The sequence below is a fragment of the Aulonocara stuartgranti genome, assembly GCF_965226115.1.
Source record: "Aulonocara stuartgranti genome assembly, chromosome: 5".
In the NCBI taxonomy this organism is placed as follows: domain Eukaryota; kingdom Metazoa; phylum Chordata; class Actinopteri; order Cichliformes; family Cichlidae; genus Aulonocara; species Aulonocara stuartgranti.
In genome coordinates this window covers 37,078,100-37,105,613 of record NC_138943.1, presented here as the reverse complement: position 1 = coordinate 37,105,613, position 27,514 = coordinate 37,078,100, and the positions used below count along the sequence as shown (strand labels likewise).

At 43.7% G+C, this 27,514-nt stretch overlaps 1 long non-coding RNA gene across 2 annotated transcripts in view; it reads right to left on the bottom strand.

The window, feature by feature from the left end:
• The window catches only part of LOC309706798, a 52,916-nt gene that overhangs the window by 25,183 nt on the left and 219 nt on the right, over positions 1-27,514 (bottom strand). Inside the window, exons 1-2 of one of the 2 annotated variants that reach the window (XR_014276795.1) lie at positions 15,408-15,929; positions 12,582-14,766 (exon numbers count right to left, since the gene is read on the bottom strand). This is a non-coding gene — a long non-coding RNA (uncharacterized lncRNA). Of the gene's footprint in view, positions 1-12,581; positions 15,930-27,514 lie in introns of those variants that run through there. The other variant, XR_014276794.1, reaches the window with a different exon arrangement.

Genomic DNA, 27,514 nt, shown 5'->3' with positions numbered 1-27,514 from the left:
TTCCTGGCCTTGGTCCAGCACCGCCTGCTGTAGATTGAGTGCAGGTCAGGGAGCTCGGAGCGGATGGTGCGCTCAGCTGACCGCACAACCCTCTGTAGAGCTCGTCTGTCCTGCATGGTGCTGTTCCCGAACCAGGTTAAGATGTTTCCCGCCAGGATGCTCTCTATGGTGCACGAGTAAAAGTTCCTGAGCACCTTGGAGGGCAGTTGGAAGTCTCTCAAGCGTCTGAGGTGGTAGAGACGCTGTCGGGCCTTTTTCACCACGGTGTTGATGTGACAGGACCATGACAGGTCCTGCGTGATGTGAACTCCGAGGTATTTGAAGCTGTCCACTCTCTCCACTGGGCACTCGTTGATGACGGGGGTCTGGTAGTTCCTCTCCTGCTTAGTGCTGAAGTCCACTATCAGCTCCTTTGTCTTACTGACGTTTAGAAGGAGGTTGTTCCTCTGGCACCAGTTCTCCAGATTCCTAATCTCCTTCAGGTAGGCCGTCTCGTTGTTATCAGAGATCAGGCCCACCACGACGGTGTCGTCAGCAAACTTGATGATGGTGGTGGAGCTGGTAGTGGCCACACAGTCATATGTGTACAAAGAGTACAGCAGGGGGCTCAGAACACACCCCTGGGGGGCTCCAGTGCTGAGAGTGGTGGAGGCTGAGACATGTCCGCCCATCCTTACTGCCTGTGGTCTGCCAGTTAGGAAGTTGGAGATCCACTGACACATAGATGAGCTGAGTCCCAGATGCTCCAGCTTGGTGGTGAGTGTGGAGGGAATTATGGTGTTAAATGCAGAGCTGTAGTCTATGAAGAGCATTTTAACATAATTCCCCCTTCTAGTGTCCAAGTGAGTGAGTGATGTGTGGAGGAGATGAGAGATGGCATCGTCTGTGGAACGATTTGGACGGTAAGCGAACTGTAGTGGGTCCAGTGTGTCTGGTAGTGAAGAAATGATGAAGTCTCTGACCAGGCGTTCAAAGCACTTCATCACTACTGAGGTGAGGGCTACAGGGCGATAGTCATTGAGAGAAGCAGGGTGGGGTTTCTTCGGGACAGGAACAATGATGGACTCTTTGAAGCATGTGGGGATCACCGACTGAGATAAAGAGATGTTGAATATCTCAGTGAACACAGGAGCTAGCTGGTATGCGCAGTCTCTTAGGATACGACCTGGGATGCCGTCTGGTCCTGCTGCTTTCCTGGTGTTCACTCTCTTGAAGGCTCTCCTTACTTCATGCTCGGAGATGAAGAGCACGTTTCCGGTGCTGGCAGTATCTTCCTGTCTGCAGCCGTTAGCGCCGCTAACACTAGCATTGTTGGAGACCTTAGCTGCAGCCTCGAAGCGAGCATAGAAAGTGTTCAGCTCGTCTGCCAGAGTCACGGCCGCGTTCGTCATACCGGTTGTTGGTGCTTTATAGTCCGTTATTGTCCTTAGTCCCCGCCACAGGCTCCTAGAGTCACTCTGTTGGAGTTGTGACTCTAGTTTCCTCCCGTAGCGCTGCTTCGCCTCTTTCACCGCCCTCCGCACGTTATATGACGCGGCTTTGTACGGGTCCATGTCCCCCGTCATGAGTCCCGTGTTGTAGGCAGCGGTGCGGGATCTCAGAGCGTCGCGGATGGTTTTATCCACCCACGGCTTCTGGTTGGGAAACGTTGTGATAGTCTTTGTCTCCATGGTATCAGCCGCTAGTTTCCCGATGAATCCCACAACTGCTTCCGTAAACACGTTGACGTCATCGTCGGAGCTGTTTCTGAACATGCCCCAGTCTGCATCATCGAGTGCGTCCTGTAACGCGGCCACCGATTGATCCGTCCAGCGCGCGACCTTCCTCTGAACCGGAACTTCCTGTTTCAGCCTTTGTTTGTATTTTGGCATGAGGAAGATGGCGGCGTGATCAGACTTGCCAAACGGGGGGCGGGATTGTGCCTTGTAGCCGTCCTTGACCGTAGTGTAGCAGTGGTCCAGTGTCCTTTCACCCCTGGTGGGGCAGGTGATGTGTTGATAAAAGTTCGGCGCTGCGCGTTTGAGGTTGGCGCTATTAAAGTCCCCCGTCACAATAAGCGCAGCGTCCCGGTGTTGTGTCTGGTGCTGTGTGAGTGCCTCATGCAGCTCGCATAAGGCGGTGACCGTGTCCGCTTGTGGTGGAATATAAACGGCACTTACAATGACCGATGTAAATTCCCGAGGTAGATAAAAAGGACGACACATGATGGACAGTAGTTCCAGATTTGGTGTGCAGGAGCGTGTGAGAGGAACAACGTTCGCACTGTTGCACCAGTTGTTGTTCACCATTAAACACACGCCGCCTCCCCTTGACTTCCCCGAGTCCCGTGTCCTGTCCATGCGGTGAACCGAGAAGAACTCGGCCGGCTGGATGGCGTGGTCCGGCACCGCTGGGTTCAGCCATGTCTCGGTGAAGCAGAGGAGATTGCAGTCCCGAATGTCTCTCTGGAACTTTATCCTGGCCCTGAGGTCGTCAAGCTTGTTCTCCAGTGACTGGACGTTGGCGAGCAGGATGCTAGGCAGAGGTGTGCGGTGTGCACGAGCTCTCAGCCTGTTCCTGACGCCGGCTCGCTTCCCTCTAGGCCGCCGCCGCTTCCCTTTGTTCTCCCTCGAGATCTCACTCGGCCAGCTCGGATCCGGAGTTAAAAACTTCGAATTGTGAGTACATTGTATACCAATAGAAACAAGAGTGTCACTGCCGTACCTAATGTACCCAATGGTGAGGATTTTGCCGATTTAGAAACGCTGAAAACTAACTTAAAAAGCAAAGACAAAGAAAAAGTGGTCGGAGCAGTCGTGACGGCAGCCGACCTCACCGGCGCCATCTTTATTTATTTAGGTGTGAATGTGCGAGTGAATGTGAGCACGAATGGTTGTCTGTCCCTGTGTGTTGGCCCTGCGACAGACTGGCGACCTGTCCAGGGTGTACCCCGCCTCTCGCCCTATGACAGCTGGGATAGGCTCCAGCGCCCCCCGCGACCCTGAAAAGGACAAGCGGAAGCGAATGGATGGATGGATGGATAGTTTCAGTTATAGTTTTAGTTGTGTTTGCAAAAATTAAGTGTAACAAAATCCCAGTTTCATCGTATCAGTCATGCTCTTCTGCTTATCCTTGGGTGTTGAGACTATTAACTATTAACTCTTGCAGCACCGGGTGTTCATAATTTTGGTTCAAGTGAATTGATAAACTTTTTGAAGGCAATTGACTCACACAGTTATGTAGATGTCCCCGTCCTGTTATCTCGGGATGCATCACGCTGCCTTGCCTGGGGTTAGCTTCTGTTTTCAAGGTAAGCTAGGTTAGCCTTCTGGTGTGAGCTTTTCAAGTGCACTTTAAGGTTTGTGGGATTTTTTCGTTTTATAAATGTCCCTCACAATCTTTCCACTACAAGACACTTGCTTTATCCAAAACACAGTCATATTCAGAGTAATCCCAAATTGGACTCTGGTGCTTTCTCCCGACTTTTCCTGACATGATTCTGCACGTGGATGGAGCAGCAACCAGTGTCGCCAACTCCTCAGTAAGGAAAATCGCTATTGGTTGTCCTAACAGTCGCTATAAGTCTCTAAATCACGTCATCGCCCAATTTGCATAATTGGTCATGCTAATCTCATTGTAACCTATGTTGTTGGAGAGAGAAATAACATCGTGGAAGAGACATAAAGTGAGTAAAAAATGTCCTAAATGCATTTAGAGTCTATTTAGAACTACAAATTAAATTTCTTTTAGCAATTATCGTTTTGTTTTTTGTTTTTTTGACACAATTCCAACCCTGCTCCTTTACCTGGGCTTGGACCGGCAAAAGTGACCCGAAATAGGCACTCTGGTGGAGTTACTTTGTGTGTGTGTGTGTTTATAAGTAGTTTTAAACCTTGTGATCCACAAAACAGCATAAGAGTAAAAGAAGAACTGACTGCGTTACAGCACCCGCTACTTGTTGAGAGTAAAAGTGATACGCGCTTTCACGTCTTTTTTAGCTAAGGGGTCTGAAAACTCGTTAAATATAGCGACAAAGTCGCTAAGTTGGCAACACTGGCAGCAACACAGATGACTCGACTAACGTACTGCCACCTGCTGGCATGAGACAGCAAGCAAAAATCTGGAAACTAAACTTTATTTTCACCCTTGACTATCCGGTTGTTCAGTGATGACGCGACGAATCCTACTTCCGGGTCCAAAGTAGTCTGCGTTTAATATGGCTTTTGTGTTGTTAACATGTTTAATGTTATGTATTTTCTTCTATTTGATCTCAAAAAGCTCCTAAAACAGTCAGTGATCCCTGTTGACCTCCCTCGGCTTTTATTACCGCTAATCATTTATTTAAACTCAGTTTTTTAAAACCTTAGGATGTTGTTGCGGCTACTCCAACCAATGGCCGCGGCAGGCTAAACATGAGGACACCGATGACGCGCAACAATTAATGCACAGAACACTTCTGTATCATTTGCTTCTTTATTTACACATGCAACTGTCCAAACTATAAATCAGCACATGGGATCAACTGTCAAACAAACGCACAGACTGCACAAGCAAATAACTGCAACTTACAAATAAATGCACCAGCTACTATTTCAAAATTCCAAACTGGTCTATGGCAGCAATTAGTGCATAAATATACAAACACCATCAAGTTACAGTCAAATATATCAAATCATTCAAATTGTGCTCAAGTTGCGATATATTGCGGTCAACAGAAAGTTTTGCCTCGTGCTCACCCTACCTTCTGCTCATCATATCAGGTGCTGTGAACAAGTGAGTGCAACCACATTTACCTTATACCACACCCATGAGACACGCCCCACACCCATGCACCAATACAGTGAGTCCATTTAAACCGACCCACTTAGTCAGACAGAAACAACTCATATGGCTCATACTTACCATGTAGGAGACATACTGATAAACATGATCAATCTTTTATCAAACATTCAAAGATACAATTTCAATTCCAAATAAATAAATATACATTAATGCAAATAGATATTTCAAAAAAGTCAATTTTCATGACTCTTCTGTTTCCTGTAGAAGACACACTTTAGTGATCGGCCTGTCCAAACAACCAGTCTTTGTCTTAACACGAACCCGACGTACAAGTCCTTTACTGTCAGAAATTGCTTCCACAATCCTTCCAGTCACCCAAGAGTTACGAGGCGCAGAATCATCGACAACGATAACCACATCCCCAGGAATGAAGTTCCGTCCGATTCTCTGCCACTTCTGACGCTCTTGAAGCTGGGGCAGGTACTCCTTGACCCAGCGCTTCCAGAACAGGTCAGACATGTACTGTACTTGCCTCCATCGACGTCGTCCATACACGTCCCCCTTCTGAAACACTCCTGGTGGTATCAATGGCTTGGTCTTAAGCAGCAACAGATGGTTAGGAGTCAAGGCCTCCAAATCATTAGGATCAGTAGAGGCTTTAGTTATTGGCCTACTGTTCACAATAGCCTCTGCCTCACAAAGAACTGTACAAAGGCCTTCTTCGTCCAAATTCTGCACTTTCAAAATGGAATTTAACACCTTCCTGACAGACCTTATGAGACATTCCCAAACACCGCCATGATGGGAACCAGCAGGAGGATTAAAAATCCATTTCATGCCCTTTTGCAGCAGCATCTCCTGAATATACCCTTTAGAAATGATTTCAGTCATAAAACTGGTGTATTCGTCGTGAAATGAACCATTCCTAATAAACTTTCGTTTAAGGCTCAGAGCTCGCTGTTCTACAGCCTTCCTATTATTTGGCATGTTTACCTGATTGCATCTAAAAGGCAAACCAATGGTGTAATGACCATCAACCAACTTAGCAGAATCCATCACTGACTTCATAAACTGCTGGTCTTCTCTAGATAAAGCCAACTGCTCATCTTGAATACATTCTGGTAAGTCAGTCTTCATTTGACGTTCTCACAGTTCATCCAATCTTGCTACGGAAATCCTATTGACACTCACATCAAAAATGTCAGTATTACAATCCTCTCTGAGAGGACCATTCACCGTCCAACCCAGCATAGTTTTTACTGCATAGGGACCTCCATCCTGACTTCTAACAACCTCCCATGGCTCTAAAGCCTTGGGCACATTGGTCCCGATCAACAGGTCTACCCCGGAATTTATCTCCAGTATGTTAATATGGTGCAAATGTGGCCATCTGTCGAGATCTTCCTGTCGGGGAATATTACGTTGATGAACAGGCATGCTTTTCTGAGTAAATAAGTCAGGCAAGTCACAGTAGTGATCTAAATCCAAACCAGCTACTTCCAAATCTGAAACCACATAGCTACTGACCATTTTCTCCTGAACCATTGTCCGCAAAAGAATGCCAGTTTTACTTCCTGAAAGATTCAGTCTATTCATGAGCGCTTCCGTACAAAATGAAGCTGAGCTCCCAGGATCTAGAAAAGCATAGGTTATCAGTGACCGATTACCTTTCTTGGACTTCACTCTAACTGGTATTATGGACAGAGCACTATTTTGCTCACCGGCCCCAGTAACACCACTGCTTTGCACCGCACATGAAGGACCTTCATCTGGTGGCTCTCTCCCTCCTATAGTTTGCACTGCAACACTTTCCCTCTGCTTAGAGTAGATATGTAAGAGCGTGGGGTGTTTCTGATTACAAACTTTACACAAGAGACGTTTCCTACAGTCCCTGCTTCTGTTCCCAATGCGCAGACAACCAAAACACACGCCATTCTCTTTCAAAAAAGATAATCTTTCAAAGTGCAACTTTCTTTCAAATGAAGGACACAAATCCAACATATGCCCTGCTCCACAAAACAAGCAGACCTTGGTCACAACTGAACCATTCTCTCGCCTCAATGCTGGCTCAATCTTCCCTTCCACCTTGGCCACTGTAGTAGCAAAACTACTCCGCTTAGCCTTAGGGTAAAACTGAGACTTATCCTTTCTCGCCTCTTTTCTGATGGCTGTTGGAGGATCCTGTATATCTCCAAACAATGGGTCACTTGCGATCTTAACTTGCCTTTCGACAAACTCAACAACGTCGCAAAAAACCACTTTACATTGAAATCTTTCCTGCAGATCGCAGACAACATTCCTCCACTTATCCCTGAGCTTATAAGGCAACTTCTTTATAACTGCTTGCATATTAACAGAGACATCCAACTCATGCAAGGACTCAACGTCTCCCATTGCATTACAACATTGCCTTAATAAAAACCCATATTCCTGCAAAGCCTTCACATCATCAGATTTTATAGATGGCCATTTACTGACCCTTTCAATGTAGGCAGCAGCAATTTTCAGCGAATTGCCAAAGTTCTCTTGGAGCAAAGATTTAGCTTTAGCATATCCATACTCAGCAGGCATATACTGACAGCTTCTGACCATTTCCCTTGGATGGCCTCTAGTGTATTGCTCGAGAAAATATAAACAATCCTTAGCACTGTGAGCTTGACTCTCCACCATGTGCTCAAAAGCTCTCATAAATGTTTGATATTGTAAAGGATCGCCATCAAATAACTGAATGTCACGCCTTGGTAACAAAAACAGAGACTGCTGCTCAGCCAATAAAGTTGTAATTTCATTTTGTTTCTTCAAAACTGTGACTAGATGATCATGACCCTCACTACCTTGCACTGTATGTGTAAGAGGTTTTGATTGTGAGTGAGACTGCGACATCATCTGAGTAGTTGAAACTGCACCTGGAAATACTTGATGTAACTTCGTCTCTGACCTTTCCAACGAAACGACCTTGGGCTGAAAAGTATTTTTAACCTTGGGCCACTGAGTGATGTGATGATTTGCTTTTCCTACAACTTTTGTTTCCAACATTAGAGATGCTATCACTTGGTTTAACATCATCTATCGCAGCACCTTTACCAACATTCCCGGTGTGCCTAGAAGCACCAGAACCATTTCCAGCAGCTAATGGATCAGAGGAATCAACACCAGGTGGATTTAAATGTGGCAAATCAAGCTCAAACACCTGATTTTTGCTCTGAGAGTTTCCCTTTGCATCATGAAGCCATTTCTTTATCTCTTCCATAAACTCAGTATTATGTGCTCGCACACTTATAAACCAAGCAGTTTGTTTTTCTTGCTCTTCTTGAGGAAGCAACGGAAGCAAAGTTTCATGCAGATGAATTGCCTCATTAAGCAACACAGACAAATTCTCTAACTGAGTCTGAACAGTGGAAACATTATCTTCAGATTGCTTTAATTCTTTAATAATCTTTATGACCTTTTTAATTTTATTAATCTTAGTGTGACGTTCTGTTTGAAGTCTTTCAATCTGCTTCTCCAAAGCCTTAGCAGTCGGTTTTGGCTGTCTTTTCTTTCCATCCACATCACCACATTGTGTTAATTGGTGTGTCTCCATTTTTCTTTAAAACATTACAAATCCAAACGCTGAACTGCACCTATGCCACACAGCTTCATTCCAACGCCTCCACTTGATGACATTCACTTCATAAAACCTTGGACACACACACAGGAGCAATATCCCCCACTATCTGCCTATTAAACCTAACTAACTTAACCTAGTCTTCCGTACATACTAGCGGTGGGTATTTATGTACCTCCATACCGTCAGCTGTGAGAAAGACAAACTGTCTTAAACACAAACTGCGGCGGTACTCCCAAGCCAATGGCTTCAGCCGCCTGATGTACAATAACTAGAAAGCAAATCAGTACAATGCCTTGTGCAGCTGTACTGCTAAAACCTAACAGGGGAACAAACTCCTGAACAAAATGTGCTCGTGTAGCCAAAGGCTTAATCTAAAAGCGGGTGGTAAAAGGCAACAGCAAACTACAAAACTATCATCAATAAAACTAATCTATTTATAAATAATCCAATAAAACCTACAAAACAACTTTCTGTTGACAATTTGTTGCGGCTACTCCAACCAACCAATGGCCGCGGCAGGCTAAACATGAGGACACCGATGACGCGCAACAATTAACGCACAGAACACTTCTGTATCATTTGCTTCTTTATTTACACATGCAACTGTCCAAACTATAAATCAGCACATAGGATCAACTGTCAAACAAACGCACAGACTGCACAAGCAAATAACTGCAACTTACAAATAAATGCACCAGCTACTATTTCAAAATTCCAAACTGGTCTATGGCAGCAATTAGTGCATAAATATACAAACACCATCAAGTTACAGTCAAATATATCAAATCATTCAAATTGTGCTCAAGTTGCGGTATGTTGCGGTCAACAGAAAGTTTTGCCTCGTGCTCACCCTACCTTCTGCTCATCACATCAGGTGCTGTGAACAAGTGAGTGCAACCACATTTACCTTATACCACACCCATGAGACACGCCCCACACCCATGCACCAATACAGTGAGTCCATTTAAACCGACCCACTTAGTCAGACAGAAACAACTCATATGGCTCATACTTACCATGTAGGAGACATACTGATAAACATGATCAATCTTTTATCAAACATTCAAAGATACAATTTCAATTCCAAATAAATAAATATACATTAATGCAAATAGATATTTCAAAAAAGTCAATTTTCATGACTCTTCTGTTTCCTGTAGAAGACACACTTTAGTGATCGGCCTGTCCAAACAACCAGTCAGACGGAAACAACTCATATGGCTCCTACAGATGTAACTACAGCCCAACCCATGCAGCAGTATATGAATGACTAACCTCGTATTGTGGATGGATTATCTCAGTTGTTCTCCTGGCTGAAGTTTGGTCCTTTTACAGCATCCTGCCATGCGATTACATTTGTTCCTGACCACCGAGAACACTCACGTTAACTTTTATCGAGTGGAAAAAAAAAAAAAAGTTAGCTTGTTTATATTATGCTAACATAGCTGTGTCACTAGCGGTCACGTAGCACATCATTATATACCAGCTAGCCCAACTTCAGTAACCCTACAAACGTCACTGCTGTCTAGTTTTCCGTCTTCATTTATGCTGGAAGTGATGCAGAGCTGTACGTTTTAATTTGTTTCCAAATCCCTGCAGTCAGGACATGCTATATTGTATTTAGATAGAAGCTAGCGAGCTAACTCCCTGCTAACTTCTAACTCCGTTAAATGTCATAAATTCCGTTTTCATGGATGCCTGGATGTTAAACTCAATTGTTACACCTGGTAGAGCAGAACGCTGATCATTTTATTAAAGATGAAAGACTTTAGACAGTTTTTCAACTCTCAGTAATGCCATAGTGATCGTTTGATATATGGACCTGCAGCAGAGTTTAGACCCAGACACGGCCAGTGACGTCAGACTGAACAATCGGATTGTAGGACATGCACACATCAATGAAACTAAACACATTTTTGCTATAAATTCAGTTACTTTTAGTTAGTTTTGTGAACACTCATTACAGTTTTAGTTAGTTTTCCTTTTTTGTTTTTATTATATTTCCGTTAATGAAAATGTTTTTTCACTTCTATTTTTCGTTATTTCGTTAGTTTTCGTTAATGATAATAACCTTGCTCTGCACACTGGAATAAACATACAGTGGGGCAAAAAAGTATTTAGTCAGCCACCGATTGTGCAAGTTCCCCCACTTAAAATGATGACAGAGGTCAGTAATTTGCACCAGAGGTACACTTCAACTGTGAGAGACAGAATGTGAAAAAAAAATCCATGAATTCACATGGTATGATTTGTAAAGAATTTATTCGTAAATTAGGGTGGAAAATAAGTATTTGGTCACCTCAAACAAGGAAAATCTCTGGCTCTCACAGACCTGTAACGTCTTCTGTAAGAAGCTTTTCTGTCCCCCACTCGTTACCTGTATGAATGGCACCTGTTTGAACTCATCATCTGTATAAAAGACACCTGTCCACAGCCTCAAACAGTCAGACTCCAAACGCCGCCATGGCCAAGAATAGAATAGAATAGAATAGAATTCAACTTTATTGTCATTGCACATGCACAGGTACAGGGCAACGAAATGCAGTTTGCATCCATCCAGAAGTGCTTTAGTGATATAGATATATTACAATATATATTAGCAATAATATAGATATGTGAGTATATTACAGAAATGGGTCTATTATGGTATGTTATAATGTACACGGTATGAAGTATGTTGTGAATATTCTATAACTATAAGTATGTACAGGCTGTAGTGAGTACAAGCTATGTACAGGATATGAATATAAATATGAAAAACTATACAGAATATGAAATAAATAACCAAAGAGCTTTCGAAGGACACCAGGAAAAGTATTGTAGACCTGCACCAGACTGGGAAGAGTGAATCTACAATAGGCAAGCAGCTTGGTGTGAAAAAATCAACTGTGGGAGCAATCATCAGAAAATGGAAGACATACAAGACCACTGATAATCTCCCTCGATCTGGGGCTCCACGCAAGATCTCATCCCGTGGGGTCAAAATGATCATGAGAACGGTGAGCAAAGATCCCAGAACCACACGGGGGGACCTGGTGAATGACCTGCAGAGAGCTGGAACCAAAGTAACAAAGGTCACCATCAGTAACATACTACAACGGCAGGGAATCAAATCCCGCAGTGCCAGACGTGTTCCGCTGCTGAAGCCAGTGCATGTCCAGGCCCGTCTGAAGTTTGCCAGAGAGCACATGGATGATACAGCAGAGGATTGGGAGAATGTCATGTGGTCAGATGAAACCAAAGTAGAACTTTTTGGTATAAACTCAACTCGTCGTGTTTGGAGGAAGAAGAATACTGAGTTGCATCCCAAGAACACCATACCTACTGTGAAGCATGGGGGTGGAAACATCATGCTATGGGGCTGTTTTTCTGCCAAGGGGACAGGACGACTGATCCGTGTTAAGGACAGAATGAATGGGGCCATGTATCGTGAGATTTTGAGCCAAAACCTCCTTCCATCAGTGAGAACTTTGAAGATGAAACGAGGCTGGGTCTTCCAACATGACAATGATCCAAAACACACCGCCCGGGCAACAAAGGAGTGGCTCCGTAAGAAGCATTTGAAAGTCCTGGAGTGGCCTAGCCAGTCTCCAGACCTCAACCCCATAGAAAATCTGTGGCGGGAGTTGAAAGTCCGTGTTGCTCGGCGACAGCCCAAAACATCACTGCTCTCGAGAAGATCTGCATGGAGGAATGGGCCAAAATACCAGCTACTGTGTGTGCAAACCTGGTAAAGACCTATAGTAAACGTTTGACCTCTGTTATTGCCAACAAAGGTTATGTTACAAAGTATTGAGTTGTATTTTTGTTATTGACCAAATACTTATTTTCCACCCTGATTTACCAATAAATTCTTTACAAATCCTACCATGTGGATTCATGGATTTTTTTTTCACATTCTGTCTCTCACAGTTGAAGTGTACCTCTGGTGCAAATTACTGACCTCTGTCATCATTTTAGGTGGGGGAACTTGCACAATCGGTGGCTGACTAAATACTTTTTTGCCCCACTGTAATCAACATGATCAACCTTTTACGGCGTGTTATTTCACCATCTTATCGATTCAAATGCTCCATCCTTATGTGGTTTGCGACATTATGTTTATCCACTCTGTCTCTAAATGTTTGAAGAATTTTCAAGTTTGGGGTCAAATTTTGAGAATTTGACCATAAGTGAAATTTATGGTGTCATCACCCCCTTCGGGGCTTACCTTTCACAGTGTTGATGATATTCCTCTCTGTTCTTTGCAAGTACCCCCTTTTGGTGGCGAGAAACTGTTGGTGTGGTCAAGTGGGTGCTGTAAAAACAAAAGCTCAGGACAGAACAGTTATCAATCATGTACTTCATACAAAATTAGCATATATCGAATTTCATATTGATCCTCTGAGTGTAATGGTACATTTTAATTTTAATTTATCAAAGCTAAACACAATATTTTTCTTTATTTTGCTCTTGTTCTTGTGCAGCACCACCTCTCAACACATGCCCCTGTCGGTTCTATCCTACTTTTAGATTGCTGACTATTTCAATGAAAGCACCCAAAAGACGGGGACCAGTGTTTATTATTACATATCTCCATTTTGAATGTGACACGCCTATCATTCCCCTGTTATCCAGATATTAATAGAGGGGGTTTTTTTGGCTTTTTTTTTTTCCCCCTCTATAACAGTTAATTGACTCTTTACAGTGGCCCGCTTATGGTTAATAATAACATGTTCAGTCATGAGTGAAATCAAACCTTTTCTTCACTTTAGCATTTAACATTCCCAACAATATAATGTGATACATTAATCGAAACACAGCTACTAAAACACACTTTTGTTAATGCAAACATCAGAAACTCAAAATTAGCAACTAAAGGGTTAAGTCTGCAGTTCACACTCATGTGAAGCTACAGCCTCCCCCTTTAGTCTCTGTCACCCTTCTGTTCTTGTAAAAACAAAACAAAGCCAGACACAACATCCACCCTTCTTTTACAGGCTGGGTGAATTGTTTGTGGACATTTACTAATCCTAAAGTCGGTACCGTTTTTTCTCAGTATCAAGTCAGTTAAAACTTTTAGTCGTCAGTCCATCACAGTCCAGTCACATGCATACATCCACACACATTCATACCAGATATTGCTGATAATGGAGTCTCACACGCAGCCTATTCGAGCCTCCCTCACCAGCAAGATGACGTCATCATTTTAAAGGAAAACAGTTCCTCGTTTTTTGGACTGGATTGACTCGCTGCAATCCTTTTGGGTTCAGGACTTCTCATGTGATCAATATCCCATATAAGTGAATTTCTCCTGAGCCCATTACAATCATGGAGAAAAATACTTTGCAACTGTTTTCAGTAAGAATATTTTTATAGCGCTTTAAAGTTCAATCTCTCAGGCCTGGATTAAAGAGCTGATTTGTTAAATCAAGAACTCACAAAATACCAAAATATCACCACCGGTGGATCACACCTCTCAGATGTTCTTATTTCAGTGCACTGTAACAAAAGCAAAAACAAACGTAACCAATAAAATTGTCAAGGATCGCTGTGTGGCAGGCAGGAGGAGGACCCAAATTGCAAAACTCACAGACTCGGGGATGAACTCAAAAATCACAGCTTTAATGCTGGAGAGGCAGAACGTAGGAAATACAAAACTAAACTGGGAAAACTAAATACAAAGCTCGCCAAGGAACAGGGAGGAACACACACAACATGAGGGAGAATGCGACACAGAACTGAGGGAGACGCAGACATAAATACACAGGTGACACTGATAATCATAACAAGACACGGCAGGAGTGAACGCAACACTGACGGGAAACGGGCAAAGTAAAACAGGAAGTACAGAGGTTCAGACAGGAGGAGAGAGAGCACGGGGAAAACATAGACATAACGGGCTGGGGAAAACATAGGGACAATATTGTGTAGGAATACAGGCACCGTAACTCCTTTTTGCACCGACAAAAGACATGTTGGGTTTACTTGATTCAATAGTGGACACTGGTTGCACACAAATGTTTTGCTTTGGCAGAAACTTAAACAACTGAGTTAAATCAACACAACCTTTTCATATTTCGTAAACCTGTGCATTTTGTGTTCATAAAACACGATTGAAACATGTTCAGATGGAGTAAGTTGAGCTCCTGGAATATTTTAATCCTTCAATTCTGTCATTTTATTTCAACACTATTCAGTAACTTTTATCCAAATACTACTTGGTCACTTAAATACTACATGTTGTCTTCATATTGCATGCGGTTCAACAAAATCTAGATTATGGTTACCATAAAAATTGAAGGGGTCTACAACAACTACCATCCTCCTATCTTTATACTGGTTGCAACAGGGCTGAGAAATAACCCTGAAGTGATAGGTTATCAGGCAGGGTACACCCCGGACAGCCGACCAGTCTATCAGATAGAAACAAACAGCCATTTACACTTACATTCATGGATAATTAACTAGTAACTTCATCAGTCATGACAGAAGCTAATATTTCTGTGCTAGCATCGTTTAAACAGTAACAGCTTTACTCTAATATAAGCTAACGTTTACACCGTAATTTAAGCTAGCACCATAAAGACGGTAAAACACGTAATAATATCTACAAATGCATCTTAAAGCTGTTATATTAGCACTTGGTGTATTACTAACATAAGCACATTAACATTATTGACACTCGCTGACTTTTAATAGTCATTCTATAAATGCTGTCCGTTTAAATCAAGGGTGTCAAACTCAAATACACAGTGGGCCAAAATTCAAAACTGGAACAAAGTTGCGGGCTAACGTTAATATTTATTGAAATATATTTATTCCTCCAGATATAAGAATGAATCTTTTCTTATGGACTCAAACACGTTTTGCTGAAAAACTGAATATGGAACAAGCAAAGCTTAATACTAAACAATATATATATTAGCTGTATAATACCAGTAGGCCAGCTCTTAATAGTAATTTGGTATGGCTTTGCGGGCCAAATGTAATTAGGCTGCAGGCCAAATTTGGCCCGCGGGCCAGAATTTGACACCTATGGTTTAAATGGTCTTACCTGTAAACACTGCTGTATCCACCGGATTCCAGCCAGAGTGGATTCTGGAGTCTTCCCACGCTCATGTTAGTGATCCTCCATCTGGATGGATGATAACAACCTTCTGAACAATCTAGCAGGAGATGGCCCATATATATGGGACTGATTTCTGCTAATATCGCCTGATGGACTCATAACATCCGAAGCGGATGAATAAAGTCACCCAGTCGCTAGCTGTGCCATTACCCAGCATACACCACTCCCTCCATAAATGCAATAAACGATACAAAAGTAATAACTATAATTAATTTATCTGCTGTATCTGCTGTTTCTCAGGTAGTTGCTTACATTGTATAATTTATTGTGTTCTGTATACGTCACTACAATGTGATTTCGGAAATATATAAATATACGGACAACAAGCTCTTCCGCGGCAAACTCTTATCTTCAATAAACAACGTTTAGGGAGCTCTATAGTATTCAATGAGAGGACCCTGCGTGTCGATAAGTGAAGCAGAGGGAGCCTGACCATGCGTCACACATTTGACGAGTTGGGAGTGAGAACATGTTGAAATGTGATGTCAGTGCAAACTCTTGCAAAGACTTTCTGAAACTCACAAGTTTCATTCCTATTTCATAACTGATTCATCAGCTTTAGACATCAGTTGCATTTCTACTCACTAAGCTTAAGTTTCACTTTCCACAAAGGCCCCAATGTTCCCTCTAATTTTTCACGTGTCTGAGCGAACACACAAACTCCCTGAGCGGTCCCTTGGACCACTGTGAGCGACATCAGACGTGTGCACTGCGGTCACGCTGGCATCTAATCCATCCAAGTTACATGGTTTGTTAAAATAATCAAATTACAGCATTTACATTTATGTTAGACTACTTTTAATTAACTGTTTTAGCCCATTTACAATGAAAATTTAAAAAAATCTAGTCATTGACTTGTGCAGTGTGTTAACAATATTGGAAGTAAAAATTGTCACGGTTCTGGGTCCGTTGGACCCAGTAATTTGAGTTTATTATGTTTTGGTTTACTTTTGCATCATGGATTATTCTTTATGTTTCTCTGGTACTTTGTGTTTCAGTTATCTTGGTGTTTTGGATTGTTTTCCCATTCTCTTGTTGTGATGATGATGATGTTTATTATTAGAGTTTCATGTTTTGTTTATCTATGTTTTAGGAATTGTGGTTTCATGTATTGTTTGAGTTTCATGTATTATTTTCTGTCCGCCCCTCTGTGTCGAGTCCGTGTCTTTTAGTCCGTGTACTTCCAGGCTGGACGACTGTAATTCATTATTATCAGGATGTCCAAAAAACTCCCTGAAAAGCCTTCAGCTAATCCAAAATGCTGCAGCAAGAGTCCTGACAGGGACTAGAAAGAGAGAGCATATTTCTCCTGTTTTGGCTTCCCTTCATTGGCTTCCTGTTAAATCCAGAATTGAATTCAAAATCCTGCTCCTCACATACAAGGTCTTAAATAATCAGGCCCCATCTTATCTTAATGACCTTGTAGTACTATATCACCCTATTAGAGCACTTCGCTCTCGCTCTGCAGGCCTACTTGTTGTTCCTAGAGTATTTAAAAGTAGAATGGGAGGCAGAGCCTTCAGTTTTCAGGCCCCTCTTCTGTGGAACCAGCTTCCAGTTTGGATTCAGGAGACAGACACTATCTCTACTTTCAAGATTAGGCTTAAAACAGAACAGGGTGATCCGAAGGGCCAGCTCTGTTCTAGGATGCCCTCTGGACCCAGTGGAGGTGGTGAGTGACAGGAGAACGGCGGCTAAGCTGTCATCCCTGATGGACAACATCTCCCACCCCATGCAGCAGACTGTGACAGCACTGAGCAGCTCCTTCAGTGGGAGACTGCGGCACCCACGGTGTGGGACGGAGAGATTTCGCAGGTCTTTCCTCCCCACTGCTGTCAGACTCCATAATAAAGACTTTAACTGATCAAGCACACACATCCATACATATGCAATAATACTAAGTGCAATAATCCTTTCTGTCATCGTTGTATTTTTACTCAGTTGTATATAGTATTTGTATTTGTATTCTATTTTTATCTTATTGTATATTTATTTTATTTTATTCTACTGTATATAGTATTTTATTTTATTCTATTCTGTACAGTTGTGTACTGTATTTATTCTTATTGTATTCTAATTTTTGCCTCATAACTTTTGCACTGTCCACTTCCTGCTGTGACAAAACAAATTTCCCACGTGTGGGACTAATAAAGGTTATCTTATCTTATCTTAAAACTTTCCTTTTTGCTAAAGCATATAGTTAGGGCTGGACCTCCCTTAGTTATGCTGCAATAGACATAGGCTGCCGGGGGATTCCCATGATGCATTGAGTTTTTCCTTTCCAGTCACCTTTCTCACTCACTATGTATTAACAGACCTCTCTGCATTGAATCATATCTGTTATCAACCTCTGTCTCTCTTCCACAGCATGTCTTTTATCCTGTCTTCCTTCTCTCACCCCAACCGGTCGCAGCAGATGGCCGCCCCTCCCTGAGCCTGGTTCTGCCGGAGGTTTCTTCCTGTTAAAAGGGAGTTTTTCCTTCCCACTGTTGCCAAAGTGCTTGCTCATAGGGGGTCATATGATTGTTGGGTTTTTCTCTGTATCTATGAAGCGCCTTGAGGCGACTTATGTTGTGATTTGGCGCTATATAAATAAAATTGAATTGAATTGAAAATTGAATTTTAGTAGTGTTTCATGTTTCCTGTTTTATTGTGAAAGTCTTTGTCTTAGGTTAGTGTGTGCAGCTTTGTTCCCCCTGTCTCGTTAGCCCTGATCTCTCCCAGCTGTGTCTGCCTCCTGTTGCCCATTCCCTCATTACTACCATGTGTATATAAGCCCTGTGTTTTCCTGTGCTCGGTGTCGCATCGTACCCGCAGATCCTGCTTGTGTGTTCCAGTTAGTGTCTTCATGTTTGGTTTCTGTTTTGTTGGTGCCAGCAATAAAGCTGTGGTTTTCAGTATATTTCTGTCTCAGAGTCCTGCACTTGGATCCACATCTCCACCTGCCCGCACACAGAGCCCTGACAGAACGACGCAACCAGTATGGATCCAGCGGACTCACTTTTCACCTCTGAGGGAGAGAATCTCGCGCACCTATGGGTTCAGTCACCCATAGCTCAGTCAGTCATTACTGTTGGAGGATAATCCACGCTGCAAGCCCCTACAAGAGGCAGCTGGAGGTAGTGTTTTTTGATAATTTTTTGTCGTCCACTGCCTCCACCATCAGTTTTCTAAACATAAATGGACTTAAGCAAATAATAACAGCTCTAAGAGCGAGGCTAGCCTTCAAACTGTTTGGCATGGGCGGTCCAGGAAAGGACGATTCAGCTACCCTCCTGGAGTCCCTCACCACGTGGTGTTCTCGACGTAAGCGGCAGTTTTTGCCAAGGTTTATCGCCAAATCGTTTGATCCATCCTTGAAGAAGAAAGGCAACCCTAGGCATCACCACCCAACCACACTTCCCTTTTCTCCTGTAGTACGGACTGGTGCAGTTTTCATTTCCACTCCGCAGCAGCGTTTCTCCATGTCACCTTTTACCAGCCCTGATCCCATTTCAACTGGGAAGCGGCGGATGCGCTGCCAGCATTCACAGTCCCAGCAGGAGTCTGGGATTTTGTCTGAACAGCCGGCTAGGAATGTTCTGGATGATTGTCATGCTTCGAAACCTGTCAAGCATGTAGAGACCGCTGTTCGTCCTCAACTCAACACATCTGTGAGCGCAAACAACGTGTGTGTTATCCCAGATATTCATAAGCCCCTGCCAGGTAACTCAGGAGTAGTTAATTCAGAAGTTGTTGTGCCTACTCCTGTGCCCATGTTTAAAAATGACCAGTGTGTTTCCTGGCCTTCAGTTCAGTTAGCTGCCCAGCAACCACCTTCCACTCAGTCAGCTGCCCAGCAGCCACCTTCAGCTCGGTCAGCTGCCCAGCAGCCACCTTCAGCTCGGTCAGCTGCCCAGCAGCCACCTTCATCTCAGTCAGCTGCCCAGCAGCCACCTTCAGCTCGGTCAGCTGCCCAGCAGCCACCTTCAGCTCGGTCAGCTGATCAGCAGCCACCTTCAGCTCGGTCAGCTGATCAGCAGCCACCTTCATCTCAGTTAGCTGACCAGCAGCCACCTTCAGTTCAGCTAGCTGCTCATCAGCCACCTGTTGCTCAGTGTCCTGTGTTTCCTGCTCAGCAGCCGCCTGTAGCCCAGTCACCAACTCCACCCCCACCACTTTCATCTCAAGTTCAGTCACCCATAGCTCAGTCTTCACCCCCGCTATCTATAGCTCAGTCGCTACCACAATCGGATTTTCTGCAAGCTTTGTTACAGTCCATGACCCAGTCAGTAGCTCAATTAGTGGAGGAATCATTAGCGTTGTCATCTGCTCAGTCAGCCGCTCATCTTCACCCTCAGCCAGGGGTCCCAATTGTCTCTGGTCCTGCATCTGCTCCAGCTGGAGGGCTCGAGGAGCCCGTCCAGCCTCACGGGGTGACCATGGCTCAGGGGGTTGGGAAGCGTATCTGTAACCGGAAGGTTGCCGGTTCGATCCCTGGGCTCTCTGTCCTGGTCGTTGTGTCCTTGTGCAAGACACTTTACCCTACCGCCTACTAGTGTTGGCCAGAGGGGCCGATGGCGCGATATGGCAGCCTTGCTTCTGTCAGTCTGCCACAGGGCAGCTGTGGCTACAACCGTAGCTTGCCTCCACCAGTGTGTGAATGTGAGAGTGAATGAATAGTGGCATTGTAAAGCGCTTTGGGTGCCTTGAAAAGCGCTATATAAATCCAATCCATTATTATTATTATTATTATTATTATTATGTGTTGTCAGCTGGAGGGCCCGAGTCGCCCGTCCAGCCTCATGCCACGTCTGCTGGAGGGTCCGAGGAGCCCACCCAGCACCACGCCTCGTTAGCTGAGGGTCCCGGAGGACCCAGTAAGCACATCCTCACATCTGCTGATGGTCCGGGGAAGTCTGTTCAGCTGTCACCTGCTGAATCATCCCCCGCGATTTCTACATCGCCGCCTGCAGCATCGCCGCCTGCAGCATCGCCGCCTGCAGCATCGCCGCCGTCAGGTTCCGCAGCCGTCAGGTTCCGCAGCCGTCCCGCCTCCGTGCCTTCATCCACGCCTGGTCCAGCCTCCGTGACGCCGCCTTAGTCTGGTTCAGCCTCCGTGACGCCGCCTTCGTCTGGTCCAGCTTCAGCTCCGCCTTCGTCTTCGTCTGGTCCAGCTCCGCCTTAGTCTGGTCCTGCCTTGTCTGGTCTTGCCTCGTCTGGTCCTGCGGTTGCCACACCGCTGTCAGAGCCAGCTCGACCTGTTCCGCCTCGCCTCTGCCGGCCGTTTTCCAGGCCTCTAAGTTGGCATCATGGCCTTCGGGGACAGCCTCCGGAAAGAGTTTGTCGCCGCCGCTGGCATCGCAGCCGACCTCCGGACCTGCTCAGTGGCCGCCACTGCCTTCCAAGTGGTCGGCCTCCTGATTGGTTTTGCCTGCGCCACCGCCGTTGCCGTGTGCACGGTCGGCCTCCTGAACTGTTTGCCCGTCGTTGCCATTGCCATGTGCACAGTTGGTCCCCTGAACTTTTCATGGACTCTTGTTGAGCTCTAGTTTCATTTTTGATGTGTTTTCCTGCATTTTTGGACTCTTGTGCTCCTTGTTTTTTGTTTGGTACTTTTTTTGGACGAATAGGAAAGGAAGAGGGGGGTGGGGGTTGTTTTTGCTCACAGGCGGAGAGTGCTTTCGAGCCTTTGTTCTTATAAAATGCAGTTTTTACCCTTTCTTTCATCAGTACATACACTCAACAAAAATATAAACGCAACACCTTTGTTACTGCTCCCATTCCCCATGGGATGGACGCAGAGACCTAAAATTCATTCCAGATACACAATATAACCATCCCTCCCAAACAGTGGTCACAAATCAGTCCAAATGTGTGGTAGTGGGCACATCTGCTATATTGAGATAATCCATCCCACCTCACAGGTGTGCCACATCAGGATGCTGATCTGACATCATGAGTAGTGCACAGGTGTACCTCAGACTGCCCACAACAAAAGGCCACCCTGGAATGTGCAGTTTTGTCTCACAGCAAAATGCCACAGATGCCACAAGCAATGAGGGAGCGTGCAATTGGCATGCTGACAGCAGGAATGTCAACCAGATCTGTCGCCCGTGCATTGAATGTTCATTTCTCAACCATAAGCCGTCTCCACAGGCGTTTCAGAGAATATGGCAGCACATCCAACCGGCCTCACAACCGCAGACCTCGTGTAACCACACCAGCCCAGGACCTCCACATCCAGCAGGTTCACCTCCAAGATCGTCTGAGACCAGCCACCCAGACAGCTGCTGGAACAATTGGTTTGCACAACCAAACAATTTCTGCACAAACTGTCAGAAACCGTCTCAGGGACGCTCAATGCATGCCCGTCGTCCTCATCGGGGTCTTGACCTGACTCCAGCTCGTCGCCGTAACAGACTTGTGTGGGCAAATGCTCACATTCGATGGCGTCTGGCACGTTGGAGAGGTGTGCGCTTCACGGATGAATCATGGTTCACATTGTTCAGGGCAGATGGCAGCTGAGAATGTCCCAGTTCTTGCATGGCCAGCATAGTCACCGGACATGTCACCCATTGAGCATGTTCGGGATGTGCTTGACCGGCGTATACGACAGCGTGTATCAGTTCCCACGAATATCCAACAACCTTGCACAGCCATTGAAGTGGAGTGGACCAACATTCCACAGGCCACAATTGACAATCTGATAGACTCCATGCGACGATGTGTTGCACTGCATGAGGCAAATGGTGGTCACACCAGATACTGACCGGTTCTGGGTCCCCAGACCCCCAATAGCGCAAAAAACTGCACATTCCAGGGTGGCCTTTTGTTGTGGGCAGTCTGAGGTACACCTGTGCACTACTCATGATGTCAGATCAGCATCCTGATGTGGCACACCTGTGAGGTGGGATGGATTATCTCAATATAGCAGATGTGCCCACTACCACACATTTGGACTGATTTGTGACCACTGTTTGGGAGGGATGGTTATATTGTGTATCTGGAATGAATTTTAGGTCTCTACGTCCATCCCATGGGGAATGGGAGCAGTAACAAAGGTGTTGCGTTTATATTTTTGTTGAGTGTATAAACAACGATAGTATTCAGGAAGTAAGTAAGTAAAACTTTATTTATATAGCACCTTTCAAGATAAAAATCACAAAGTGCTTCACAGAAGCTAAAACCTAAAAATAAAAATCAACAAAAAGCAAGTTTGAAGAAAACCAAACATTGCAGGTTTTTTTTTTTTAATCACAACTCTGGTTTTAGTGACCTATCAACACGATTTAAAAACTGGTATAAAGTCGACTTTACTAACCCAAAATTGTTCCGTCTGTCCTGCTCACATCTCAAATGGTTGTACACGTTGTCATTAGCGTGGCTTCACTCCACATCAGCCACGTCGCTTTGCCAGCTAAAACACCGGTGTCGGCACATAAAGACGCTGTCATAGCCTGTCAATGACGTTGATATACGCATTATTGGCTGAACTATGGGATAAGGTGGCATCGTTCTAATCCCAAATGGTAGCAGCCAGTCACTGACTAACACTGCAAAACAGGATTGTTGAAGTATTAATTTTAATTTCAATTCAGGTTAGATTTTTTTTGTGCGCAACGCAGCTTTTCTGTGCGCAGAGAGCAGTGCAGTGTGCGCAATTGCGCACGTGCGCAGCTTAGAGGGAACACTGCCCACCATCAGTCATTAATTTTGATGACCAAGACCTATGATTGAAATTTTGCCTTGAAGGTCTTATTTGTCAGTTTTATATGTACAGTTCTGTTCTTCAATTCTTCAGTCAACAAGTTGTGAAAGCAGATTCATAGGGGCTTTGGTAGGTGAGAAGGGAATGCCTCAAAGGGAGAAAATGACCATGAAAATGACCCAGCACTGACTGACTGCCTGAAACAGTCAGGTAGTGTTGAAAGAGAGCCAAAGTCATCAAGTATGGAGCTGCTTAGATTGCTCTAGTTTCACTAACTCAAATCGATATCTCATTCAACATTTCTTTCAGCTATTATTGTGAAAAACAGAAGTGCATTCTTAATGTTTATATTCTATATTCTTTCTGCACCATTTACTATTTTCATTCATTTCCTTTTTAATGTTCTGAAACTGTCCATCCCTGCCCAGCTGCGCTCCTCAGAGGTATCCAGTCCATTTTTCTATCCTCAAGGATAGAAAATCAACGCAATCCTACAAGGATAGTTTATGTGGTAGGCCTGTGGTAGCCTACAGGAGGAAAAGGATTTTGACTGTTTGCCAAAGCAATCAAACAATATCACGTAGTATGTGGAATGCAGCTTTTTAAATCTTAAATTGTTTTCAAATTTCAAAACTGCTTCTTAAGATTTTGTGATTTTATATAGACCTCTTAATTTAGTGGTGATAATGGTAAATAAATGGTAAATGGCCTGTATTTGTATAGCGCTTTACTAGTCCCTAAGGATCCCAAAGCGCTTTACACAACCAGTCATCCACCCATTCACACACACATTCACACTCTGGTGATGGCAAGCTACATTGTAACCACAGCCACCCTAGGGCGCACTGACAGAGATGATAATCTTTATATCTATATATTTTTCTTGCCCTTCCACATTGATGAGGATTGCTGTAAAGGGGACAGCTGTTAACAACAGGCCAAGTTATCTATAGCAACATTTACTTGATCTCTTATTGCAAAACCAAAACACATCTACACCCATCTTACAGTGGCCAAACAGGTGTTCTTAAAATGTTCACAGTAGCATTACATAACTGCTTTGCCACTGTCCCTGTTATGAAAAAAATATACAAATTTCTAACAGGGCTTTCATATTTAAATATTTAATTTTTTTTAAAAAAGAAAAGAAAAGAAGCACACAGTAAAATGCTTGGGGTCTTTTAATAGTGGTCTTTTTAACTGACATTTGCTTGAGAAATGTTATTGTAATCAGTGGGGTTTTGTGTGTGTGTGTGTGTGTGTGTGTGTGTGTTTTGTTTTTTAATGCTGGGACAAGGCATTTTAGAGACCGTAACTGGAGTAAAATTTTAAGGCACAGAGAAAAACACTCGTTTAACCATCTCTAGAATGAGGAAGGAGGTTCACGCCACAGTATAATGACCTCTTACACCAAAAGGATGTTTCAGAGACTAACTAGTGATGGGCAGATGAAGCCCCATGAAGCACTGAAGCTTTTCATCCAATTGGTTCACCCCAATGCGAAGCTTCATGAAGCTTCATTTGCTCTAGCAGGACACCTACTGGACGTAAAAATAATAGCTGGCATGAATTTGAAGAGTGTGGCATTTTGCACACAGCCTGTAAATGTCAACAACAAAAGGAGTGTGTAAAACATGTATATTGTAGTGATGCAGTATACTGTGTATATTTATAGTGGCAGTATGGAAAATGATTATTTGGAAATGCTTGAAATGGAAATGATCATTTACTGTGAGGTGAGGTGTGGTTGGGGTGTGGACAGTAGTTGTGCTTTTGTAACGTTGAGGTATGGACAGCTACACACTGCCTGTTCACATTTTATTCTGTAAAAACTAAATTTTCACTGCTTTTATGGCCTTTTTAGTGGGGAGAACATAGCTGCGATTTAATGATTTAACAAATCTTTTAAATCCTTTGTCCTCCACAATGCTAAATAGCTGTGAGTCCTCAATCACCATGCTAACCAGGTCTTCATCTATTTGAGATTGTTCTCCTGAGGAAAGACAATAAAGATAAAGCACAAATATAAATATCACACACGTAACTTATAACAGTTGTATAATATTGTTATATAATTTAGTAACATTACAGCATGCTATATTATCATTGCATTTGATGGCTCACCTGGTCTTGCTCCACAATCGGTGTTCCCCTTATTCTCATGCAAAGCTCTGTAGTGCCTAAGCATGGATGAGGTGTTGTTGTTATATCCCAGCTCCCTGGCACATAGCAAACACTTCACCTTGTACAAAAGTACAGACAGCTCAACATAAATTGTATTGCACCATCAGTATTATGAAAATACATCTTCTGTAGAAATTTACATACCTTGTTGGGAGGAATAAGATCAAAATGTTCCCACACAGGGGAGGACATCCTCCTCTTCTTAGCTGGCCCCATTCTCTCCTGACTTTCTCTCCTCACTCTCATAAACCTCCAAACTGTCTCCAAACTCTCACTAACCGCAACTCTCCATCAAACACCCACATTTTGATTGAAGTCTGAGGGGTTTATATCGCTGTCATATCTCGCGGCAAAGTTCGAACCACTTCATGAACCAGTCACGTGGTACAGCCGGGCAGCGAGGCTTCGGACGTCATCATTTTCAGCTCCTCCCATAAATGAAGCAAGCCTCGATACGCGCTTCGCGGAAACGCCCCCTCCATTACTCGACACACGCTCCGAAGCCTCGATACAGAACGTCCCATCACTAAGACTAACCATGCAAGAAGAGCATGATACATACAGGAAGCTACTGTTTTGCTGCACCTATGATTCTGGATCTCTATTCCTTACATCTAGATTATTCAGTCCCACCATACCAGCATTTTCACTTCATCACAGTACCATAAAAATATACATTTTGCTCCGTGTGATGATGCAACCAATGTATATTATAACATCATGCGCTTTTCAGGTAAAGTCTTTAACAAGGGCGTAGATTTGGTTTTGACATTGGTGGGGATGGATGATTCAACCACCGAACCCTGCCCTGTTTCTTTTTTTTCTCCTTTTCGTCTTTGCTTCTTGATTAAAAAAAAAAAGGAGAAATATACTTGCCTACATATGCTATTCTACATGCTTTTAAACCATTTAAAATTACAATTCATAGTTTTATATGTGAATTATATAATGTTAAGTTACTATTAAACAAATAACTGACTAAGTATTTTATACTTTAGTTTACTTCAACCATATTCCATATAAATCAGATATCATACAAAAATAAAAATACCTTAAAATACAGTCATGACAATAAAAGAATATGACTTTAAGGACTTAACAACATTACTTCAGTTATAGTACACCAACATCTCTTATACATTATCACTAAGGGAACACTGAATGACCTGGTGGTTTTTGTCAATAAAACTACTCATCTAAGATTACCACAAAGTAACAGATCTCTTAGCAAAATTATGCAACATTTTAGGCACACTATTGCCCCTATCAAGTCAGTGAGCTGGATGTTTTACTCTAAACATGAACTACTGTTACAGCAACAGACATGGACTACTGGTGTCCCACACAACAACTCAATGTCTTTCATGAACTGGCTGTGTGGAGGCAGATGAGGACCCAAACGCAAAACTCACGGAGACAGGAACTGAACTCAAAATCACTGCTTCATTGCAGGCTTCACAAAGAAACATAACTAAACTGGGAATGCTAACAGAAGACCGAGGGAACACAGAAAGACACACAGGTTCGGGGAGGAGACATTGACGACACGACACTGAACTGAGGGAGACATGCACATAAATACACAGAGGGTTAACGAGGGAAGTCGGAGCACACGGGGAACACAGCTGACACAGATAATCGTAACGGGACAGGGCAGGAGTGAACACAACATGAGGCATACTGACGAGAGACTGTCAAAGTAAAACAGGAAGTACACAGAGGTGCAGACAGGAGGAGAGAGAGCACGGGCATAGTGGGCTGGGGAAACATGGAATGAAACACGAGGGGAGACGAGGGCCCACAGATACATAGAGGGGCACACAGGGGATAAAAGTCACAAGGGGAAATCAAATAAGGAACAAAATACAAAAAGACATAAATACTAAGACTGCTGGGCCAACATGGCCCAGGATCATGACAAATGTCCACTATGTGAAGGAGCCAAACACATGCCTTCTCCTCTTATTAACTGAGATAAACTGCTGGCATATTTGTTTTACATCTATACTGTCCAGTCTCTCCTGGTGGACATGGTAACACGTTATTCATGGTTACATACAATTTTAGACTGATGTGGGCCAAAGCCTAAAACGATGTGCTGGGAGTTTGCTGTTCTCCCAGGTTCAGATATTTGAAGTTTGCACAGCTACATTCTCGC